This window comes from Echinops telfairi, unplaced genomic scaffold (assembly GCF_000313985.2).
Source record: "Echinops telfairi isolate 266 unplaced genomic scaffold, ASM31398v2 ScPeMD7_18;HRSCAF=68, whole genome shotgun sequence".
Taxonomy (NCBI): Eukaryota; Metazoa; Chordata; class Mammalia; order Afrosoricida; family Tenrecidae; genus Echinops; species Echinops telfairi.
The window spans coordinates 24,737,436-24,754,605 of record NW_022103915.1 but is presented as its reverse complement, the minus strand read 5'-3'; positions in this window follow the sequence as shown (position 1 = coordinate 24,754,605).

The following is a 17,170-nucleotide window of genomic DNA, read 5'->3' as shown; positions in this document are numbered from 1 at the left end:
ATCTTCTCTAATCACTATTGCAGAAAAAAAAAAGTCCAGCTCAGGCAGTACTGAAGTAACTATAACGAATGAAGAACATATACTAAAAAGAAAAGAAAAAAAATTCTCACTCTCAGGTTCCATTAAGGTTATCAAATCCACTGGGAACAATGTTTCCAGTAAAAGAAATGCTGTAGAACTGTGCATTTATCCTTCAAGCTCAACTAGTCCCCGGGTGTGCAAATGGTTAACGTGCTCGGCTGCTCACTGAAAGATTGGCAGAGTAGACAAGGGCAAGGCCTGGCAAGCAGGAGCTGAAAGGTGACAGCCAATGAAATCCAACGAACAGCCCTGCTCTGACGCACCTGGGGTTGCCATGAGCTGCACTTGAGTCCACAGCAACTTGTTGTGTTGTGTTTCTGTGGCCAAGGGAGGGATGGTGACTGTACAGTAGGAAGGTGCACAGACTGGTATTTTCCCTTACACAAGCCAGACAGACAATTGCACCAGAAAAATACAGCCAAAGTGACTCCGGGGAAGGACATTGTTAATCCAAGTTATTATCATTTCTTATACAGATATTTGCAACATGTTCTCTGGCTCCATCCTTGTCTACCCCCAATTCTGTCCACATTGGTCTGTTTCCTCTTCATAAAAAAAAAAAATACATTAGATCACATTCTTATCCTCCTGAAAAGACTTTAGTGAAGTCCCGTAGAGTCCCATAGAAACAATAACAAAAGTTAAGAAACTTCTTAGTTTCAATGACAAAGGCATTCTACACAATCTAATCCCTGCTGAACAATCCAGTCTCTCACTTTCAGCCTCTCCCTTTCAATCATATATTCTAAACACACTTTCTCAAATTTCTGAATCATAAGAGAAATTATGAATGTATAACCTTCTTTTTTCTGAGAACACCTTCTGACCCTACTATCAGATAATTATTCCTTATCTTTCAGGGTTTAGCTTTATTTTCCCTACCAATACTGTGGTAGTCACCTAATCTGGTGTCAATTTAAGGATTAAGAGTGTAGGGCATCTAGGCTGTCAATCTAGAGATAGCCCATGAGACTTCTGTGTGGGCATGGACTTTTCCTGAGAATTCTGGGAAATCTGGAACTTCCTTCTTGGAGGCAGAAGACACATCTCTCTCTGCGACTCCCTGGGAGACACTGCAGAAGACAGGCCACATGGATGCAACCAGACCTCGGAAGCCGGAGAAGCCACAGAGAGACCCCTGCCAGTGCTGAGATGTTTCCAATGACACTAGATCCAAAGACTTTCTACCCACTGGCCTGTGATCTTCTGCATTTGGCGTCATTGCATGTGTTTTGTGAGTCTGAAGAGAACTTTATAGACTGGTATTAGACATATGGGCTAATATTGGACTTATGGACTTGATCTGGACTAGGCTGGGATGTTTTCTCAATGTTCAATTGCTCTTGTATATAAATCTCTTTCTTATACACATATGTGTGTCCATGGATTTGTTACTCTAGTCTACCCAGACTAACACAAATACCCTATTCATAAGAGTCTGTTCAATTTATTTATTCATTTAACACATTTATTTTATAGAATCAGTGTGACACAGGAACCACTTTAATCATTGAGAATACAAAAATGAAGAAAACAGACAAGAAATGTGTGCCTTGATAAAACTATGTCCCAGTATAATCAAAGAATCAGGAAATAAGCAAAATAAATGGGTGAGTAAGTATTTCAATACTTAGTTTTAATTTAGAGAGCATGCTTAGAGAAAGCCTTTCTGAGAAGGTAAAAGTGTGAACAAAGGGCATGGAGGTCAGAGGTAAGTCGTGTGAGCACCCAGGGAGAAAGTGTTCTGAGCAGAGAGAACATCAAGTACAAAGGACAATGTCTGGGCTCAAGTGCAGAAGAATGTCTAGACTGTGTAAGAAAGTCAGGGGCCTACAGTGACTGAAGTGCACTGTGCCTGCAACCTTAGTAAGAGATGTGGCTGGGGAATAAAGGTTGGGGACAAAGTGGTAGGGCCTTTGACATCATTCTTGACTTTTCTTCTGAAAGGAATACGAAGATTTCCGAAGCTCTCTCAGCTCTGTCTTGCTGTGTTCCATCACTTCTTTGTGGAAATCATGTAAGGGGTGCATGGCTTGCTGATGAAAACACGAGGAAGATAGCCATGTCCTAACCCATAGAGCCCGCGTGTTATCTGACGTAGAAAACAGTGTTTTGCAGATGTGCTTATGTTCAAGATCTCAAAGTGGGGAGATTATCCTGGATTGTCTAATTAGACCCCATGTACAATCACAAGGACCCTTATAAGAAAGAGACAAGAATTGATTTGATTAAAGAAGGGAAAAAGACTGTATGATGATGTTCGCAAAGATTGAGTGATGCACTCTGTCTGGGTTCACCATTTAGGAGGAAGTTGCTTGTCTCCTTTCAGCATCTCTAGCCTAGGACTCTTGGAGAGCTCAGTCTGTCTTGGCACCTATCTTCCTCTAGGCTATGAAGTTTCTAGTACAAGACCCTGAGTCTGAAGGGTGTATTCTGCCCCAGCACATCTTTCTTGGTGGTAGTAGGCCCCTGAGACCTCTGCCTATTTCAGCTCTCCTTTTCTCTCTTATCAGCTAAAAGGGTGATATAGGCCACACCCTAGATAAACTCCCCTTCTATCACCTCAGGGCTGCCACCTGAGTAAGAGTGTAACATCCTCCCACAGTATCCTTACAGCTGGTTGGCTGATCACATTAGATCCTATCATGTTGTTGCTGTTGTTCCATGCCACTGAATCACTTCTGACTCAGAGTGGAAACACTGCCATTCCTGAGCTTCCCTTGCCTTTGTTCTTTCTTTGAGCCCACCCTGGCAGCAACTGTGCCAAGTCATCTTGTTACGGGCCGTCTTCTTTTCCTCTGCCCCACGATTTACCAAATATGATGTCCTGCTATGGGGACTGGTCTCTCCTGACAACATGTCCAAAGTACATGAGAGAAAGTCTCACTATCCTTGCCTCTTAAGAAGCATGGGGGGTGGGGGATGATTATATCATCATATAACTTCCAAAGTACTGGGTATCATGGCCCAGCCAAGTTGATACATATTTTTGGTGGGTCCATTTCAATCTGTGAGACCCAGTCAAACTGATTTTGTACTTCTGACCTCCAGAACTTCAAAAGAATTCATCTCTATGTATTTTTAATACCACTCCCACCCCGAGCTTGGTTGTCATAGCTACAACTGAAAAAAATTATAGGAAACCACTATGAAAGACCATATTTCTGTTTCAGTCTTTCAGAGTCTTGGTAATCATACCTGTGCATGCCTATTTGTTTCAGATGTTCTTCCCACTTTCGTGTAAGCTCTACTAGGGAGGACTTGAAGGCTTCTTTATACACTGTTCTACACTCAGTTCTTACAGGTGTCAAGGAACAATTATTGACTGAGTAAATGAATGAACTTAGGAACGCCCCCAAAAGGGACCACATTCATTGGGAAATTAACATGTTCATGTAAAAAATAAAATTAAACGATAACTGAAATTTGTCCACCAGCATTTTGAAGCCTCCTCATATGTAAGACTTTTGCTTTTCAATTAAAAGCACTTTGGTATTCTTTCATTTGTTCACTTGTTTCTTCTTAAACTTCTACTGCTATTGTCATATTACATATTAATAAACTTTACTACTTCCCATTCTTTTATTGCACAGATATTACTGACTGAATGAGACACTGGCATTTGAATGTAAAGATAAAACCCTGGCTGCTTAATTTCAAGCTATCTACAGGTTTTTTCATTTATGTTATGTATAATCATACTGTTTCATGAGGGCCCCATATGTAAAACAATAGTATAGATTTTTATCTAAGTCCACCATCTCTGATCTCAGAGACCTTTCTATCAGATCATTGAACAATCATCTCTCAGATCTCACCTAGTACCTATTCAAAATGTAATGGTGACGTATGATTGATGACAACTTTGAAACATAACCCAAGAAAGGAATAAATCATAAGCTCTTATCATTCGCCTCCTTTGTAGCTCTTAATGACTGCGTATGCTGGTAAGTTTTGGGTTGCATGATAAAAAAATAAGTGAATGTCTGCACTGTACGAGGTTCATAAGAAAATCATAATGGTCTAGCCATGAAATAACCTTAGTGAGAATTACAAAACTCTGCTCTAGTCCCAGCTATGTAATACTGTCTGGTTCAGCTAATCTAACTGAGTTTGTCAATGGATTTCACTCCTATGTAAAAGCCAAGTGTTCAATTTCATGATCACTCATGTTTTCCTGTGGCCCAGAAGGAAGGAGGGAAACATGATTTTCTTGTGGTAGGTAGAATTGTAGCATGATCTCGTCATTGTAACACCTTCACCCCTGGTGTTACTCCTGAGATCGTTACATTTCCTGGCAAAGGGATTCTGTAGATGTAATTCAAGTTAGCAGTCAGTTGGCTTTTCCATCAAGATATTATCCAGAGTAGCCCATTCAAACACCTAAGTCTTTTCAAAAACCGTGAGTTGTTTTTAGCTGGTGACAAAGGAGGAAATCTCAGTGTGGTTCAAAGAGAGCTTCAAAGGTAAGACAGATCCACCATATTGCTAAAATCGTGACCATGAAGAGGACACAGATGGTAGAGTGACCTTTAGAAGATGCTCCTGATCACTGTCAGGAAGAAAGCATTGACCAAAGTTCAACAATCACAAAGCACGCAATTCCGCAACAACCTGAGTACATTTGGAAGCAGATTCTTCTTCACTGCCTGCAGGATAGCTCTCAGACTTTTGAGAACCTATTCAGAGAATCTAGTCAAGCCCATCTGAATTTTATCATTTCAGCACTGCAAGATATTAAATGGGTATTGTTTTCAGCTACTATGGTTGTGGTGAGTCCTTCTGCAGCATAGACAACAAACACATTCTTACATTTTAATGAGAAAAAAATGGAGAAATCATAAAGAGACAAATGAATAAAGAAAGAAATCCAACAAAGACGAAGTAGAACAGAAAAAGATCAGCAAGAGAAGAGAGGAAAGGCACAAGGGTGGAAGAACTTTACCCATGTAATGTTTTTTCTGAATTTAAGTAGTTCTACTTGGTCAGAGTTAAAAGGTGCTTATATTTGCTTCTCTGCATATCTCTTTGCATGGCACTTTTCATGGATTATATTGTGTATCCCTAAAATATATGTGAACTTTGAAAGGCCATCATTCTCAGAACTACGTAATTACTCTCTCTTTTGTGATTGGATGTGATGATCATATGTGCTGTAATCATAACCCCGTGATGTAATGAAGCAAGATTAAGGTCAGTTATGTTAGTGAGGCAGGATACAAGCTACAGGCTAAGCTTGTATCTTAAGCCAATCTCTTTTCAGATAAATAAAAGAGTAAAGTTTGGGTTTTGACTTACGCGAAGAAAGAAGGGATAGGAGTGCCGCGCATCCTCCTGGACTATGGGAAAGATGACGTCAAGTTACATTCAGATCTCCAAGGAATTCCCAGCCTACAGAAATTGAAAGGAGATACGGACCTTCCCCCAAGCTAACAGATAGGAGAAAATGTTTACAAAAAGCAAAAAAAAAAAAAAAAGCCAATGCTCTGGAGTCTAGCCTCCATAACTGTGGGGGGAAAAAACATTATGTTTCTTAAAGTCACTTAGATGTGGTATTTCTATTAGAGTAGTACTAGATAACTATGGTAGATATATAACCATTTGTCAATTTGAGGATTAAAAGTGAAGGGGTGGAGTCTTGCCTGTCAATCATGTCATAGCCAATAAGCCTTCTGGGTGGGCATAGCCTTCCCCTAAGGATTCTGGGAATTCTGGTATTTTCCTCCTTGGAGGTAGGAGACTCTCTGCTCACATCCTAGGAGCCATAGCAGCTGACAAGACACATGGACCCACCCTGATGCAGCCCTGGGTGCTGGGAAAGTCATGCAGAGACCCCTGCCAGCGCTGAGATGTTTCCAATGCCACTGGATCCAAAGACTTTCCACCCACTGGCCTGTGATCTTCTGCATTCGGCGTCATTGCATGTGTTTTGTGAGTCTGAAGAGGACTTTATAGATTGGTATCAGACATATGGGCTAATATCGGACTTCTGGACTTGATCTGGACTGGGCTGGGATGTTTTCTCAATGTTCAATTGCTCTTGTATATAAATCTCTTTCTTATACACATATGTGTGTCCATGGATTTGTTTCTCTAGTCTACCCAGACTAACACAATAACTAAGACAGAGATGATAGGAAACTTGATTAGTAAGCACACAATACTTTGCACAATTAAAATAAATTCAAGCTGCATCATGTAGGAAGATATAATAAAAGAAGCAAAATGGACTTTGGGCACACTTGAGGAAAGAGAAAATAATCAAGAGAAAAAAAGCAAAAAAGGAAGAAAAAGGAGAAGGCGGATAGAAGAGGAAGGAATGAAAAGGATGGGTAGAAGAGAGAAAATCATTTTTAGCAGAAATAAAAGGAAAATCCTTTTATTTTATTCTGTGTTGAAAAGTAGACTGATGTTAAGTGATATCAAACATCTCCTAAAGTTCTCCAGAAGCAACACAGAGCCAGAAATTTCTGTTCTGTTTTTTCAGTGTTCTTGAACTTGAGACTCCCTCAGCACTTCAACGGTCTTCAGAGAGGAAGCAAAACTCCCATAGCTGTGACAGTATTTAAAAATATCTTCACTCGTGTAGGTATTTCTGAATCCCAAAATTATGAAATCACAAAATCATTTCCATTTGAAAAAGATAGGTTGGCCAATAGCAATGTTAGACAATAAAATTAAATTCAGTAACTGAAACTAAGTTTTATTAGGAAAATATCATTTCTGGACTTTCACTCAACAAACCAGAGAAATTATCCTAAGATTGTTAAATCCCAAGGAATTATTTTTCTTCTTCCTGGTGCCCTTAATGATTCTGTGGCTTCTTTATAGTATGTGGCAACATTTCATCCCAAGTCAATGCCTAGTGGCACAGACCAACATCATTGCATTGAAACAAACAAACAAAAAACCCAAAGACCCACTTGGTGTAGCATTTACAGTAATGAGAATTAGTCAATTAAACAAGGAGACGTACACAAAATAATGAACAACTTCTGAACACAGACTTCTATGGTTACTTTCATGTAAGAACTCTTTTATATAATTGAATTATTAAGGAATAAAAAATAGCATTTAATAACCAGGAATTTTTTTCAGTTATACAAACTGGGAGCTAAATGAAAGCAGTTATTAATTTAATAACTTTTGCTCTGGGTATTAGGACTCCCAACTCTTTTCTTTGTCCGCGACTGGCAAAACTACTTACAAAGTATTGCCAAAAAGTCAGTTAAATAAGATCTCTTCTCCAACAAGAGCCCAAAGACCCCTAATCTAAGCATGCTTATAGTATCTCTTGCTCACTTCAGAAATTCCATATGACTATTGCTGTTATTTCCTACATAAATGACCATTGTGCAATTGTCTACTCATTGTCTTGTGGCTGTGGGAAGACTATTGATATGTTTGATGAACAGCAAAATCCCAAACTGTAAAGCAACCAAAAGTGTTGTTTATGCCAATCTCAGAGAGGAAAAAAGATCACATAATTACAAAATAACATATTTAGGTTAGGAATCAGTAAACTCTCTCTTTAAAAGGCCACATAGTAAATATTTTAAGCTTTGTTTGGTCAGATGGTCTTCATTGAAACGACTTATCTACATGCTCACAGTGTGAGAGCAGCCAGGGACAATATGCAATGAATGAGCTTGGCTGTATTCCAGTAAAATTTCATTTATAGACACACCTAAAACTTGAACTTCTTATAATTTTCCTGTGTCAAAAACTATTATCTTCATTCATACTTCTCTAATACAATTAAAATGTAGAAACCATTTTTTGTCCACATGACATACAAAAACAGCTGGAGGGTGGGCTGATGTTGCCTCCGTACCCCCTCGATTTAGGATATTTTGTGTTTTCTGAAAACATCAGATAGCTATATTTTTAGACTTACAACCTCAGATAAATATAATAAATGAAGAATTGGCACCAGATGGACATGACTGAATTTTATCAAATATTAATTGAGTTCACCTCTTCTTATATCCTGTCACTCTACTTCACGCACTAGAACTTCCTGTGCACAATGAACATATAGTGTAATTTTTGGACACTGTCTACTGTCTTAAACCTCTGAGATTTTTCAGAGCAAAACTTTTTCAGAATTATTTGGTGATTTTATCATGTACAGTGTGGTAGTTACATAATCTGGTGTCAATTTGACGATTAAGAATGTAGGGGTGGGGTCTAGCCTGTCAATCAGGATGAGGGCTCTGTGTGGGCATGGCCTCCTGAGGAGTCTGTATTTCCTTCTTGGAGGCAGGGCACACACTCTCTCTTGGCTCACTCCCTGTGAGACATCCCTGAGGAGAAGCCACATGGACTAACAATGACGGAGCCGGAGCCCTGGGAGCTGGAAAAGCCACGTGGAGATCCCTGCCAATGCTGAGATTCTTACAACACCACTAGATCCACAAGACTTCCTACTCACTGGCCTGTGATCTGCCTTCATTCGGCGTCATTGCATGTGTTTCATGAGTCTGAAGAGGACTTTATAGATCGGTATTGGACAAATGGGTTAATATAGGGCATATGGACTTGATCTTGACTGAACTGGGATGTCTTCTTAATATTCAATTGCTCTTGTATATAAAACTCTGTCTTATACACTAATGAGTCTCTCTGGATTTGTTTCTCTAGTCAGCGCAGACTCACACACACACTAACATATAACATTTGATCTATATGAAATATCTGCCCTGCCCTTGGTCTTCTGCTATCATGAGAGTATGAAATAACACATCCAAAGGATTGAGTTGAGGTGGACCCTAATTGCCATTTCTGGGAATGGCCTTAGCAGGAGTTTTAATGGAGCTGGTGGTGTTCTTCACACAGGGTCCTTCACAGTTCCAGGAAGGCTAACCAGGATTGGTCCAGCACCATTTGCATATGTGTACGCTGGTCAAAGGTTATGGCCACATATTTTTCATATTCACACAGAAAAATACAATTACCATAGACATTTCTAACCAAATCCAACACTCTAAATTAACAAATCAATAAGTATACATATTTCCATGTATGAGATTTACTCAGTTTTTCCCTTAGAACACCACATGTGGTAGAGTAAAATTTCTTTATAATGGCTCTTTTATACATGTCTCTGTAACTCCCACCAAAGGATGGGGAGAACGATGCAAATAGGGTATGTAGAACGCTAATAGAGAGGACGAATCAGGTTTAGTTAGCACCACCACCCCAGCATACCCCCATCCCCCGTGGCTATAAGGAGGTTCCATTTGGGGGGCTAGAAGAGAATTTGCGGAATCAGTGGAGGAAGATCACATTTGACATCTGTTTGAAGTGGCAGAGGCTGAGAAGAGAGGCACCAGAGGCCATGGCAGGAAACTATGGGACTTGGCAAAGGAGGCACTCTGAGACCAGAGGCGGAGACAGAAGAACAGTACCGAGTAGAGCAATAGATGGGTTTTCTGGCCCAATGAGACAGAGGCCAAGGCACCAAGCTGAAAGGCTGAGGCCCAGAGAGAGAGGTGGCTGCTGGGTGAGGAGAGGTATTGCTGTGGGGCAATCTCTGTATCCTTGCTATTTACTCAGCCTGACCGTGGGAACCTGTTACCTCTCCTGATAAACCCCATCCTGTTGGTGCGGTCTTTGTGGCCATCACAACAGATTCTAAAACCCAGCCAAGAAGAAGCGTGCTTTCAGAGGCCTTGCTGCTGTCAGAGTAAGTGAAAAATGATGGCTGGTGGGGGCATGTCTGCTCTCTGCCTCATGGCTACAGGGAGGCCAGAGGATGGCAGATCTGGTTACCCGCTAAGCTGTTTACTGCATACAAGGTGCCTCTTACCAGCTGCTTATTTGGTCTGCAAATTCCTTTCCCCAAAATTGGGTTTCCAGGAGTAAAAAGATTCTAGCTCTCTGTAGATCACACTCCTTAGCAATAAAGATTAGTGCACCGCTTTTTTAAAAATTATTTTCTTTAATTTCTGTTACTATTGACTTACTCTTCTCCAATTCCTGTTAACTGTCATTGACTGCCTTCTGTGTTTACTTCCCTCCTTTTATATTCTCCAATCTTCTTTTTCTTTCTGCTTTCTAGTCTCACTTCTTCTCCTTGCGAACACTGATTGATTCTAGGTCAGTGGCTCTCAACCTTCTTAATGCCACAACCTTTTAATATAGTTCCTCATGTTGTGGTGACCCCCAACCATAAAATAATTTTCGTTGCTACTTCATAACTGCCATTTCGCTACTGTTATGAATCATAATGTAAATATCTGATATGTAGGATGTATTTTCATTGTTACAAATTGAACATAAAGCATAGTGATTCATCACAAAAATAATATGTCATGCTCTGTTGTGAAATATTTATTTCTAATTACAAATAAATGAAATTTTGTCTTGAAGCATGGTGTAGCATGGGTAACAGTCTTCACGTCGGGTACTCATAGATGGGCGTATCTGCATGTGGGCAGACCCGCCTGGAGACCGATAGAGGAAATATATGTTTTCTGATGGTCTTAGGTGACCCCTGTGGAAGGATCGTTCAACCCCCAAAGGGGTCACAACTCAACAGGGGTCATTCGACCCCCAAAGGGGTCGCAACCCACAGGTTGAGAAGCACTGCTCTAGGTCCTGTGCTTGGCACCAGAGGTTTAACAATGAATACGGCACTCTGGTAGGAGGAAGCAGAAGATGACGTAGCTGTGTGCACAAAAATAAGATGAGCCATTAAGTTCAAAGTCCACTCTTCCCAACCTGTGGGGAAGACTCGTCAAAAGGCTTATGCATTCTGCTTTCACTCCAGTCTGTCAAGAGTCTTAAAATTATCCCTCTTTCTTACATGCTTACCTTCTAACTTTCCATATAAATGAGCCTCCTCTAAATTGGGGGAAGGAGGGAGTCATTGCTTCCATTTTTACATTTTACTAAAGTATCAAACAAAAACTAAGTAAAATAACAAATCACTTACCTATCACTCAAATTAATAAATGTAAATGTTTATTTTATTTAGGATTTTTATAAGACAAAAACAAAAACAAGTACAGAGTGCTTTTTGTAGCACTCTTCAGTCCTATTCCTACCTAACATCTCTGCCAACTGCTCACCAAGCAACGACCAATCTGAGTCTTACCCATTTGGTGGTTTATACCTTTGCTACACAGGTATGGACCTATGGAGTTTTACTCCATGTGTATGTGGCCCTACAGTGTTAACACCCCAGTCTTGACTGACACAAGTAGGATGTAGAACATTGTCTTTCTGAATTACTGACCTTGGTGTCTCCTGAGACAGGGTCCTGAGCTGTTATTGTCCAACATGTTTAGTTATCTCTAAGAAGTTTGCATCACTTGGCCCCCTGCATGCTCCACCACACTCCTGGATAGACTTGTAGTTAAGGTAAATACATATCTACAAATCTTGTCTATCAAGGTATACTCCCATTCTCCCTCCATCAATGGTTCAGCCTCCATTTATATCATAGATCAGTTATTGCAGGATTGTATTTAAAGCAGTATTTCTCTTCATTGTCTTTAATTCTTACAAACACCCCAGTGCTTTCTCCGGCTGCCATCATTTTTGCCAACCTACTTCTTACTGTATATTGCCTTCTCCTCCATCCAAGTTAACACTCATCTACCACCTAGTCAGTCACTTTACCTCTCTTTCCCCTCCAAGTCCTGGTACCTATCAAAAAGAATGTTTCTTGCAGTGTAAAACCGTTTTCTTGGCAGTATATCCAAGTTGATATATACCATTACAAGACTGGTCTCATACAATATTTCTCCCTTCGTGACTGACTAGTTTCACCCAGCATAATGTCTTCAATTCATCCATGTTATGAGGTAAGTAGCTGCCTAAGGTGCGATTATTTGTCTCTCTTTGTCCAGAAGAAAGAAGAGCAGTAAAAATCAAAAGACCTGTGGAAACGACTAGTTGGATGGACTAACAGACCATAAAACATCAGTTTCCACAGCCCTGAGACCAGAATTACCACTACCAACAGCTCTGAAGTGGAGCAGATTAGAGGATCCTAGAAAATGGGAGAAAATGGAGAACAAAACCCCCAAATCATAAGAGATCAGGATTGTTGGTCAAACAGAAACGTGCGGAATCCCCAAAACTAAGGCTCTTAGTAGTTGTTCCAGAGTGCTCCCCTGCTACTAGTTTAGCAGGCTTATCTACAGCCTTGAACTTTTGGTATTGTTAGACTTTTACACGTTTGCTCATCTGATGAGTTTTAAATATATCTTATCACTGCTTTCCAATCTGGTTTCCATCCTCATTTAACTATAAAAACGGTCGGTCCTCTCCATGTACATACAATAATCACCTTCTTGCCAAATCTTTAAAACTTTACTTGAAGTCATCATTCAGCTTGACCTCAATTGAATTTGACATGCTGGTAACCAGTGAGGACAAACTTCCTTCTGACTTACTTTTAACAAGTAAGCCTGGAGTTTAGAGAAGAGATAGTGAGGTACCCCCTCAGATCAAATGTGAATCTGGTCGATAAGGCATGGAACAGTCTTCAAGAAAATATCATTAAAAGTGGAGCTGCACATTTGAAAACAGTTAAAAAATACATATATCTTTTATAGTATGAAATACATAATGTGAATATCCAAACAAATACCCTCAGGTTTTAAGAGGAGACAAAAGGAAAACCTCAGCGTGTAAGCACATTCATAATAAGAACTACAGTTATTGCAGCATGTGCTATGTATCTCTGATCTGCTTCCAATGCCTCTTATGTGTGTGACTCATTTTATATTGCTAAACCTATCCCTTTTCAGAGCATAAGAATATTTGATGTTTAAAATAAACAAAACATTTAAATTTATTGTAATGTGCAAAAATAGAGCTAGGGGACCTTACAAAATCTTTTCATAACATGTCTTCCATTGCCTTCCCCATGAGCTACTACTGCTCATTCTAACTATGGAAGCTAAACAAATAATAAGAAAATAAGAACAATTGGACCTAGCATGGATACTTTATAAATGGTTCAATGGTTGCAAATTGTAGCTGATGTGGAAAGTAATTCCAAACATTGCCTAGCAGAGGTAGACCTATCTAGAATAGCCAGCCCTGCCATCCATGGTCCAACACTGATGTCACTGATGACATTAAATGAAAACTTATCTAAGAAATTCACTCAACAGTTATTTACCAGAATATTGACTCTTTTAGTTGAGAGGATTAATCAATAAATAAGACAGACCCTTCCCTTAAATAACTTAGATTCTAAAATTATACTACTGCTATGAGATGGAATTAACTCCACAACAATGAATTTTTGGTAAAGTAACACTAACATCTGATCGGTACAGTCTACTTTATTCGCTATTTTGAGATTAGTATATTGGCTATCTTTGTTTGTGGCAGGGGAGCAGAGTAACTGACAATGTTGGCAGAATCACAGGGGTCAAATGCAATGAGGCCCATACGCACTGCCTTGAGTTGATGCTGACTCACGGCAACCCGAAAGGACAGGGTAGAACCGCCCCTGTGCGTGTCCACAACTGTATCTCTTCATGAAAACAGAAAGCCTCTATTTCTCCAGTAGAACTTCTGTTCATTCCAATCTGCTGACCTAACGGTTAACAGCCCAAAGCATCACCCATCAGACTACCACTGCTCCTGCAAGAAGGATGGTATTGGATAAACTGCTGTAATCATTGTACAAAGATGAGATTAAACATTTCTACACAATCTAAGGCTAAAAATTAGAATAGTTATACCAATTGACCTTCTTAAAAGACATCTCTCTATATTTTTTCAAATACACAACCTTTTCCCAACATGCAATAATTCTCTATTCCACAACTAGCCATTATTAAAACCTATTATCCAGAATTCTCAAAGAATAACTATAAAAATTCTGTGAAATAACTCCTTATAAAAAACTGAAATCTTACTTCTTTGGTGACTCTTAATAAACCTTGTATTCTGACTATTTCCAATTTTTTTATAAAGCAAACCTTAAGGCATTTCTTTGTGTAATGTCTAATAGTCAAGCATCAAACTTTCTACTTAACAGAGGAAATCATAATCCAGACATTGAAAAAAATCAAGCCATAACCTTTTCTTTTCTTCAGTATGATTTGTCATGGTTTTACCAATGGAGGTAGCTAATCACCTATTAGGTTATGTTGAATATTTGGCAACACATTTGAAATAGAAATGTTGTTAACTAGAGCACTACCACAAAGATCACTTAGTTTTCTGGTTCTGACAAAATTCTTCTAGAGAAAGAAGCAGAATTGAGGACTGTAGCATACCTTCTAAAACAGTTTTATTGGCACTTCATCCACATATCATAAAATTCAATAGTCCAATCATATCAAGAAGTTGTACAATCATTACCACAATAAATTTTTGAAAATTTAATTCTTCCTTGTACTCATTGTTATTTGTGTAATTTTTAGAAAGTATGGCAAAAATATACACGATAAAACTTTTTCTAATTCAACAATGCCTAATTGTATGATTCAGTGCCATTGGTTGTACTCTTCATGTTGTATAACCCTTATTGATATTCTTTCCCAAATTATTCCACCCCATTCACATACATGCAATGCTACCTCAGCAAAAACTCTTCTCTTTCATCCATGATGTAGTACATAATTTTGCTATTCTAAAAGTATTTGTTTGATAATCTGGATGGCTGGTTAAAAAAAAAAAAAAGTAAGCTAAAAAATAGAAAGAAAGTGCCCTAGGTCATTTCCCATCAACCAAGGACTGACTGCCAAATGCTACCGCGTTCTCTAAGAGAAGAACTCCATTTCACTCTCAAGGTAGTCAATTATGGTGTGTAATACCAGCTTTTTTTCTTTGCTTTCTGCAGGTAGGTATGCGAATCCAGAAAAATCCTTGTGCTCCATATTGAGATTCTTTGACTCTCAGCAGGAACTGTGCTTGGCTAAAATTATGAGCTGAAAGACCAAGCAGCCTATTTTTGGAGCACCAGAAAAGACCAACTGTGTCAAACTTGAAAAACAGTATCACTGTCAGTGGATCTTGGTTGTTTGGCAAATCAACTTTAAGCAGTGAATATACTAAATCTGAAATTTCAAGAGAGAATTTCCAACTTCATTTCTCATGATAATAAATTTCAAGCATTTATAGCCAAAGCCCAGATAAGAAGACAGCATATTAATGCTAAAACAATTATATCTACTTGGTGTCTCAACTTGATGAAGATTTCAAGGACAAAGTCCTGGAAAATGGTCTCAAATGGGAAGAAAACCAAGTCTGACCTGCTTCCACAAGGAAAGTGTGGATACACTAGCTAAAAATCCCTTTTGGACACGTGCAAGAAATATTTGCCAGCATTGCACTATGCACAAGTAGCTTCAAGGAGAGATTCTAAAAATGATGCTTAATTTGGCTTCCAAAATTAATTTTCACATAAGCACAGTGGATTACTAGACCGTCCCATTTACTCCAGAGGAAATGAGCAGACTTTGCCTGTCACTGTGTGATTGTCATCAGCATGCTGTATTCGACTTTCCATTCTGAACACCCCATGACCAGAAGGTAATAGATGACAGTGAAAACCCAAACTCTATTTGCAGAGTCCCCACATGGATTAAATGCCCATTGACTCCCTTTTGACAGTTAACCTGGGAGGGGAACAATCGTGTCCTTAGGCAGAGTGCACTGCAAAGTGGACTACCTCCATCCCTTTCCAGCCAGCCCCGGGAGCGGAGAGGCACTTCCCTGGGGATTGGTCTGCCTGTGTCCTTCATGGACAGCAAAGGTGGCTGAAGAGTTGTGGTCCGTGGTCCTTGGTCTGAAGGTCCTGGATCAATTTTATAAGATCTTAGTTCTAACATAATGTACGTGGCCCAAGCATAATGTCCTGTTCCCCCTCCTGTAATCCCACTTGTAACTATGATATGCTGCTCTTCCACCAATCAGGAGTTGTGAGTTTCCTTTGAATCCCAGGTCTTTGGAAAGTTCTGTATCTCAGCACAACCTCAGCTACCTTTATGACCTCGTGCTAATGATCTCCTTCATCCAGATGATGTCTCTTTGTCTTTGTCTTGTCTGTCTCAGTTAAGTCTTCATAAAAGTTCTCCTAAAATTATGATGTTTGAGTCTCTTTTGTACTCTAAAGTAATAGACATCTGGCACATATTTTCTTTACTTTAGCAAAAAAGGAAAATTAGATTTGATATTTTAACCAACTAGGATATCCTTCATTGTCAATATAAACTAATATAGGAAAATTCCAAGCAACCAAGCATACTCGGTTTTCACATAATCAAACTTTTTTGAAACATTTTATTTTCTAAAACTGCCACTGAAGTTTTGTTTTCAGCTACCATTTTTAAATGATAGACATTTTATACATCTATGTAAATATCTTTCTGATTGATCTCCTTTGCAGGGGAGGAGCAGCTCTGGGGGGTTCTTCAGTGGGACTTCCCTCAGTCATTCCCAGGGCTTTGAATCAGTTCACCTGCTGGTCTGACCACCTGCCAATGGCTTGCATTTTCACCCCAGACATACAGAAGTGGGATTTACATTTTAACAAGAGCACCTAAAGTCACCTGGTAATCTTGTTAAAATGTATATTCTGATTCGGTATTATCTGGGGTAGAAATGCCAATTCTCAGGAAGGGAGTGAACCGGAAAGAGCTGATCCGAAGCTCTGGTAGTTTTCCACATTCCTCGTCAGAAGGCTAGGAATTTGTCACACTTGGGTGCAGTGGACTTCCAAATTTGTGTTTTTTAACTTTTAACAAAATATCCACTATAGTGTGATTTTTAAAACTCCTTCAACTAGAGTGTATTGGGCACTGGCTGTTCATCGGGGATATAATAGAACATAAAGTGGTCAGTGTGGAAGTCCTCAAATATATCTCTGCCAACCCACCTGATCCCTGCATCTACCATGTTCACTGCTTAAAACATCATTCTCCAAGAAGTAGATGACCACATGTTATGGATTAAGAAGTCATTGGACTGTAGTTCAAATCTCTTGCTTCGAAGGTGCCTAACAAATGGCAACTCAAGTCTACCAAATATTTGCTGTTTTCATATTTTTTTGTGTGCCATGCCTTAGTCTATCAGGGATAGTTCTGCCTTTATGAATGAACGTTATTGTAAG